The following is a 9,400-nucleotide window of genomic DNA, read 5'->3' on the forward strand; positions in this document are numbered from 1 at the left end:
TTCAAGAAGGGAACAGATATATCTTTCTTATGTCGAAAATCCTTTCGAAGAATTCAAAGTTTTGTAAAAGTCAATTCATTAATATAACCATATCAATGAAAATATAGAAAATAAATGACTGATATAATAACATTATGTTCTTCCCAATCACAGAGCAATATTTTAACCCGATGCCTTTTATTAACAAGTTATTTTTGTAGAGTTCAGTTGCTTTAAACATAACATATGAATAAGTTAAATGAAAATTTACTTCTTTAGATTGAATTTCGGAAACAATTAAACATCTGAATGATTTCTACTTACTCTGAAATCGGAGAAATTATTTATTGATGAAAATAAAGGCAACAGTAGTATACCGCTATTCGAAATTCATAAATCGATTGAGAAAAAAACAATTCCGGGTTACAAACTAAAACTGAGGGAACACATCAAATATAAGAGGAGAACAACGACACAACAGAAACACAACACTAAAATGCAACACACACAGAAACGAACTATAATATAAAAATGGCAATTTCCTGACTTGGTACGGGAAAACATTAGTATTGGAATTGCCAGTACGTTTTTCTTATCAACATTTCATTTTGTCTTTTGTATAGAAATAAAAACTGAACAGTACGATGGTACCAGTTGAAGGAGATTACTAAAACAACACCTCTCTAAATGGATACAATACCACTATATTGTATTGAAGGTCTTAAATAAACACTAATGATTGTCTGAGTCTTATTGATTTAAGGCTTCAGACATGCGTATGATATTACATATATTATTAATCCTGTTATGCAAAAGTTATAAGAGGGCATCGTTCTTTTCCTGAGTGTTTCTATATGTTCAATCGCAGGGTGAAAAGATACGTGTTTTCAATTACATAAATTAAAATAGTTTCTGACTTCAGAAGGAAAATACTGAAAATTGGACTTTCTCTTTTTTAGTTATAAGAACGATGCCCTCTTATAACTTTTGCATAACAGGATTAATCATATATGTAATATCATACGCATGTCTGTAGCCTTAAATCAGTAAGACACAGATAATTGCCATTTTTTTTTGTATGATTTATCTCAAAAATAATATTCTTTTTTTTTCAGGACCAAAAAGCTTTGGTAAGTTTTAAGTAAAATAGTAGAAATAACTAATTTCTCCGACAAATTTCTCAGGAATGAACATAAAAGTACTGTTTATTGGCATTTTAGCTCATTGACCTATGAAATAACTTAAGTACAAATGAGTTTGTAATATAATTTTGCTTGTCACTGCCTAATTCGTTAAAGAATCTGTATGATGAAAAATACAGGTTTGACTAAGTGAGAAATAAAATTGAGAATGGAAATGGGAAATATGTCAAAGAGACAACAACCCGACCAAAGAGCAGACAACAGCCAAAGGCCACCAATGGGTCTTCAATGCAGCGAGAAAATCCCGCACCCGGAGGTGGTCCTCAGCTGGCCCCTAAATAAAATTGTGTGCTAGTTCAGTGAAAATGGACGTCACACTAAACCCCAAACCATATAAATGAACTAAAATTAAAAAACATACAAGACTAACAAAGGCCAGAGGCTCCTGACTTGGGACAGGCACAAAAATGCGGCGGGGTTAAATATGTTTTGTGAGATCTCAACCCTCCCCCTATACCTTTAGTCAATGTAGAAAAAAGAAACACATAGCAATACGCACAGTAAAACTCAGTTCAAAATGTACATAACTACATACAAAGGGATAACATGAATAGAAATACCACACTCATATAATTCGTTGTATTAAATAAATATTTGCATTTTGTCCTATAAATACACACATTTAACGATGAAAATACGAACAGTGAACGTTAAGGTAATAAAAACATTTTAAGCTAAACGTAAACAGAAATAAATCAAAACAACATAAAAAGAAACGGGAAAAAAAAGATATGTTTGCAAATTCAATTTGTAGTTCAGTGGTTGTCGTTAAATCATGTCTGTCATATTTTTTTTTCGTTAATTGTTTTGTTATAAATTAGACTGTTAGTTTTCTCAATTGAATTGTTTCATATGTCGGGGACTTTTGTAGCCGACTTTACGGTATGGATTTTTCTCAGTGTTGAAATCCGTACGGTTGCCTATAATTGCTTCCATCCACTTCATTTGAACTTTGGTGGATAGTTGTCTCATTGGCAATCATACTTCATCACCTTATTTTTATTATATGCAAACAAATACTCAATGTGCATAATCAGACCAATATTCAGAGAATATTCAATCATTACGTATATTTTCACATTTAAAACATGATAATGTGTTCATGTACATTGTTTTAATAACTCACGGTTTAACTGCTGGTTAGACTATAAGTTTCAGACAGTTCTTCGGAAACGGAAGTTAAATGAAATTATACTTGTCCTTTCCAAGATTTAGATATTCCAGTTTCTCACGTGAATTGCTTTAAAACATGAGTCAAGAGAGACAATTGTTGATATCCTTTTTGTTAATTTTTCTCTTTGGACGGTGATGTTTATATTTCCATTTTTTGTCGCTGATCTCATGTCTGTAATGAAGTTTAGGATTTAAATTAACGTACGCTATGCATAATCATTAGAAATTAGTCAGGTATTTCATTACCATAAATAACTTCAAAACTTTACTAAATTCTTTGAAAGATAAAAATTAAATATGAAGCTTGGTAATTTCACGTTACCTTAAGTTTCTTAGAAAAGGAATATACCATCCTAATAATATGGTGATCTCATTTATAGAACCTATCAATTTGATCCACGTTAAGCTATTCATTCTTATGAATAAACTTATCTTACACTCATGGTCCTACATCCTGCTGTGTCTTATATTTGGGATTGGATAAGGTTATGTAATTCTGTAACTGTTTATGAAGGCTGTACCTGTCGAAAACTTATTTCAAACGGGATTTCACTGCCCATCCTAATATTTATAGTGATTTTGTTTACCGAGCCCAGAAATTGAGATAAGACCCGGGTAAACTTATCTATCATTTAAATAAGCGTATTCCAAAACGTTACCAATTCAACACTGTAATTAGATCTTTGAACATTGTTTTATTCGTTTAAGGTAGCACAATACAAAGATTTTTTTACTTCCAATCTCCAACCTTTAAAATGCTGTTACTTTCTTAAGACTGCATATAAATTAATAAAAGAGGTATATATAGATAGATAAAAGATTAATCTTTTAAATGAATGCAATATTTTTGTTATGCAATCATTATGTAATCAATTATTATGCAATTAATGGCAAAATCTTGGTCAGTTCACTGGAATGAATTTAGCTCTATCATCTCTATAACTATACAGGATATTTTAACGAAATCTTAATCAACACAGCAGGAGCTACAAAAGAGTGTCTCAAATTATCGCTATCGTATTCCATTCTCTCATAAATCTGTAATTAGTGTAAACATCCTTACCACATAAAAGTAGATAATGTTTGATTAGGTGTAAAATTTGATCTATACATTCTATCCGAAATCTGAGACACTCTTTTGTAGATAATGGCTCTAGGAACAACATATAATAAAATCAACCTTCTCGGGGTATCCATGAAGAAGCTAATTTCAATTGAAAGTGGAAATTTCTTGTAAAATTTTGTAGACACAGTTAACATTATAATTGATTACATAATTGTTGTATAATACTAACATTGCATTAATTTGAAAGAGTAATCTGTAAGCTATCCATAAATACCACTTTTATACATTTTCAAGCATTATAAAGAAAGTTACAGCATTTCAAAACTGGGGAATTGGAGGTATAAAATCTTTGTATTGTGCTACCGTAAATATTTATTTTGTTATCAGTAAACTAAAACCATGCTAAAAATTATTGTTATGTACATATGCACATTCATGGTTCTATAATCTGTCGATACCTATATTTTGGCATGGCACAAGGTCATGTTTTTTCTCTGACGGTAATGACGTCTTTACACTAAATCCATTGGATGTTGAGTTTGCACTGGTTTTTACAAATGTGTTTTAGTCTTAAACATGTTAAATACGAGAAATTTTTTATTGGTTATTGGCTTTGAACTAGCTGTCAGTAACTGTGAGTATTCACAGATCTGTATTTTGTGTCTTTTATGTTATTTAGGGACGTATAAATTTCCTGCCTCAAACGATCTGTGTTTTTGTAAGATTGTTTCTGATTTTTATCGATCCGGTAAGTTAAGCCCTTTTTTAATATATTTTTTTTCTTTGTTCTTATGTTGTACTGTTACACCACTGTCCCAGGTTAGTGGTAGGGTTTGGGGCCAGCAAACATGTTTAACCCCACCCCACCCAAGCCTGGGTCTGAAATTTGTATGTTTTCTAAATTGGCTATGCTCTGGCGTGCCATGACTCACCCAAGTCCTAATAAAGGCTTTCAGAGGTAAACACAATCTTGGACTAGTAGTATTTATCGCACCTCAGATAAATAAGTGACGTTATGATTGGTTTAAAACGTCAGGTTGTCAATAGATTTCATATAGGGTTCGCGACGTCACGTCTTCTATTAATGGTGACGTCGCCTATCATTGTTATTGTAATTTATTGTTTATTTTTACACAAAACTTGGCTAGAAAAATCCCATTTGCGATAAAATACGATTAACTACTGACCCCCTACGTATCCACAGAGTGTTAGTAATATACATAAGGAATTCGGCCTTCGGCCTTATCCCCTATGAATTCTACTTACCCTCTATGAACTCGTAGGGGGTCAGTAACAGACCATATAACTTATAATATGTAATCATATATAGCACACTGATCACAACGAACAAAATTTTGCAGAACATATAACTAAATGTGTTTAAAATGAACTGCAAACATAAACCATATAATTTTTTTTTGTTACAGAGGATTTGAACTATACCAGTGGTATGTATATTTTTGTATAAGGCTTAGGATTTTAAAAAAATGACCTTGATCATGAATGAAGAGCTGTTAATTGTCAAAACGGCATTTAGTAAAATTGCTCCTGATAATACTAGCACTGGGTCGAATCATTATCTGTTGAACTATTTATACCCGATGGAATCATTAGTCTAGTAGCCAGTAGTTTGGTACTGGATTCAAAATACTGATATTGTTTTGTTAAAATTTTGCTGTAATAAAAAGGAAAACGATTTTAAATTTATGAATATATCTCATGATTATGAAGAGTTTTGGGTCAACATTGTTGTATGCTAATAATTATCATTGAATATATCTTATATTTTTGTTGATCCAGGTATCGGTGATATCGACGAAACAATGGCTGATTTGTTTTTCCGAAAATTAGATAACATCGTGAATGCAGTTGTGGCTGTAGTTGTACCACAGCCACCACCACCACCAGATCCACCGAATCCAATGATCTGAGGATATCGTCATTTGATCACTGCCTAACAATGCAATTTAGAAAAAAAACCTCTTGTTCGGTATACATATTAAGTAAATGACAAATATCAATTACAGAACTCCTTAAATGAACATCAGCATGACCAAATAAAACTAAAGTATTTATGATCATTGTTATTATTTAATTTTACCATATATTAATGCAGTCAAAGGTGTCCGTCGTTAGTCAGGAACATTTAATTCACCGGTTTTCGTTGTTTGCTATCTGTCATTTTGAATTTCAGTGTATTGTTTGATGATCAAGTCCGCGGTTTTCTCGTTTAAATTATTAAAGGTCGTATGGTGTCCTATAATTGCTTAAATCCACGTCTTGTGGTCTCCGCCTGAAAGTTGTTTCATTGGCATACTTGTGATAATACAATGTTAAAATGGACATTTTTGATATAGAAATATACACATCAGTCATTACAACAAACTAGATAAGAGCTAATATTGTACTCAATCTTTATTTAACACTCATCAACATTTCATAAATTACATTTTGATATAAAATATTTTTTTAGGTAAAGCATTGCCTCATATCTAAACATTACTGACAAGATTTCAAAACGAAGCTATTTCGGTAATTTCTGCAGTTTTGGACAGAATTCGAGAAGTTTAATTTTAATCAACATTAAAACTATCATTACTGATACTGACTTATGGCTTATGAAATGCGGAAGAACATAATTTTGTAGATGTACGATATATTTAGATTTTTCGAATTCAAGGGGGATATCAGCCTTATCTCGAGCTCCGGTATATGAAAAACTCATGCTAATTCAACTACTTTTGCTTAACGAAGGATTTATGAATTTGTTATCATTAACTGTTGTCCTCGAGAATATAATGTGTTTTATTTTTCCATGAATTTATTAATAGGTAAACAAATCTAAAATGAACTCTTGGAAGAAGTTATAATTTCTATATACAATATATTAGAAGATCAGACGAAGAAGGTACAGCGCTTACAAAAAGTAATCACTATTTTTGTCATAAAGTTTTGTGTCTATTGGCAGATATTAATCCAAGTAAGAAGAAGCTCTTGCTGTTCTAGATGTGTCTTCAATATTTGTCTCATTTCGAAGTGTTTTAACCATTGTGGTACTATAGTCATGTTATAGTTTTACAACAAACAAAAATAATGATTTAACAGAAAAACATGCTGGACTTTTTCATTGCTATTATGCTGATGAAAGCGATTTTTTAATGCTCAAGAAGTGTTCTTATTTTGATGTACTAGTATGTACCGTGGTAACTTGCATGAAAACCTCGATTAAACATACATATAAATTTCTCAAAAAGGTAATTAAAACTTCAATAACGTTCGTTACATATTTTTGCTTTGTCATTCTGTCTGTACACTAGTTGTTGTCAATCCAATTACTTTACTTCCTCATCACGATCGACAAAAGTAGTATCTAACTAGTCTACGTTTTTAATGTATTGTATGTTAAAACACACATTCATCAAATGTTTACCGCAAATATCATCTTTATCTTTAGTTATACATATATTATAATGTGTATGCTACATTATTTAAGACAGGTTGGATTAAAAATGGTTCATATCGAGTTCTTTTCATTTCAAATGGCGTGATGAATAACTTTTGAATAAACAAATTATATCTAAGTCTAATATCCTAGACAATCGCACTTAATCATGTTTACTACGGGGCTTTCAAAAAAAGAACATATAAATGAGGACGATAGTAGTTTTCCGATGTGTCAAATCTTGTAAATTGATAAGGAAGAGAGCAATCTAGGTAACAAACGAAATCCTACGGAATTGCATGCACTGCAAAAAAAGCTAGACCTATACGTTGACAGTGTTATGCATCACCCCTCATGCGAACGCACACTTTCCAAATGTCTCAATTGAGGATTTGGTACAGTCGGTAAAAGTACAAATCAGACGACTATACTGGTATCTGTAAAGTTTTAAGACCCCCAAAATATGTCGCTAGTGATTTGAGACATCGACAAATCGTATTGGTCAACCAAATCGTGATGCTGATCATAAAACTTATGTAGTGTTGATTTCATTCGTTATTCCTCATAACTCTGTTGGAGCATTTATTGTGTAAGGAGCTCCCCCTTTTAATTAAGTCCTTATAGTGTGACCATGCACTAGTGTGACGTATTAACTGAGATATGAAAGCGTCATACGATGTTGCAGAGGGTATGTTACTGCTGAGAAATGGAAAGTTGAAATAATCACGTTTGTCATAGATTCTATTTTTAAGTCGTCCATGAGTGTCAATATCGAGAAAAAGATCAAGATATGGAGCAGACTCTCTTTTTCGGTAGAATCCTAAATTTCAAGTTCACTAGGATATATTAGACGTAAGCACTCGCTGAAATGTGAGTTATTGAGTGACAGAAAATCATCAATATATTTGAAAATGAAATTAGAGAACTTTGCAACATGCCTTTTCTTTTAGTCTTTGAAGAGGTTCTGTGTGAGTTCTACTTGAACTGTATACAAAACAAAGTCGGCCAGTACTAGTGCACAATTAGTACCAATTGCTAATCGACATTTTTCAGAGGTTAGACTTGTGTATAATTACCAGATGAATTATTGCACTATCTTACTTTTTCCATGCTTTCTGTAAACTATCCTTTGTTTAGTTGTGTTTCCAAAACACCCTTAAAATGGTTTATTGAGGGGGAACTATTAAAACAAATGGGAATAGGGTTTTCTGGGGGGAGGACGAGGGGGTTTAAAAAATATCAAAATCAGCATGTAAACATATATGTTCATGTTTTTGATATACACTAGTGTAACATTTTGAAAAAATATACAGAAATAAACAAAGAATGATTCATATCTGCTTCTGACTGAAGTTATTCTTCAAGGAAATAAGACAATGACAGACACCATTTGATGGCATGAAACTGCCTAGTGCATGTCGAAGACAGTTTTACAAATACCTGCGAGAATGAAAATTAAAAAAAAAACTCTATGTTTGTCCTGTTTCGCACTATTTCCTGAAAGACATCACTGGTTTTAATATACTAATCGCAAAATCTACACACCGGAATAAAAGTACGTTAGAATATCAATCCACCAAACTCAACAAATATGTTGTCAATCAAAAAGTCCAGCATTTTTGATGATATCATCTTCCGTGTATTTATTATTAAAATCAGTATGATTCTTCACAAAGTCAGATTTTTTATTATCTAAAATAAGGAATTTGTATCTATGTTTCCCGTTTTTGTAGACAAAGGTCTGTTGAAAATTGGGAATACAAGTGAAAAGTTAAATCAGAAAAATTGTGAACTCCGAAGAAAATTCAAAACGGAAAGTCCCTAATCAAATGGCAAAATCAAAAGCACAAACACATCAAACGAATGGACGACAACTGTCATATTCCTGACTTGGTACAGGCATTTTCTTATGTAGAAAATGGTGGATTGAACCTGGTTTTAAAGCATTTCAAAATAAAAGGTTTTGATATTTCTACAACATTGTAAAGTTTGTGATTGCAGATTCGGGATCTTCGGAATTTTTAAGAATCCATATCTTATTAACACCTTTGGTTGAATGACATACCTCATCACAATATTTCTGAAGGCCGACTTTTACTGTAGAAAGAACGGTGGGTAAAACTTTGGAAAGATGTTGAGTCAAACAACTGGGCAACCCGGGTATATATCGTTCTTCATATGGATTTTTGTGAAGTCAAGGTATCCAGTCTTAAGATGGGAGATTTTCATCGTCCTTTGTTATATCAATACCTAAGAAGAGAAGGGTGCATTCTTGATTTTCTAATATCTCTTCTTTCGTGAATTATGTAGAGATAAATATGGAATTCCAAGTTTTGCTGTGAATTCCATGTTCTTTAGTAAGATATTCCTAATAACGATTTTTCACTGTTGCAATGATATTCCACTGGAAGAGATGTCTGTAATATATAGTAACATGCATGATGTCTCATTTTTTAATCGATCTGTAGAATTCAATCGCTTTTAATACAATATAAATATATCGGTATTTAAAATTTATTGCAAACATCCTAAATATTT

The 9,400-nt window shown here is 32.0% G+C and overlaps 1 long non-coding RNA gene across 1 annotated transcript; it reads left to right on the forward strand.

Annotated features, from left to right (window-relative positions):
• Window positions 1–1,094: 1,094 nt before the first annotated feature.
• Window positions 1,095–5,493, forward strand: LOC127732596 (uncharacterized). The gene is made up of 3 exons (XR_007996334.1): window positions 1,095–1,109; window positions 4,848–4,868; window positions 5,221–5,493. It is a non-coding gene; the product is annotated as an uncharacterized LOC127732596 (long non-coding RNA).
• The last annotated feature ends 3,907 nt before the right edge of the window (window positions 5,494–9,400 follow it).

Source organism: Mytilus californianus, unplaced genomic scaffold (assembly GCF_021869535.1).
Source record: "Mytilus californianus isolate M0D057914Y unplaced genomic scaffold, xbMytCali1.0.p SCAF_25, whole genome shotgun sequence".
NCBI classification, from domain to species: Eukaryota; Metazoa; Mollusca; class Bivalvia; order Mytilida; family Mytilidae; genus Mytilus; species Mytilus californianus.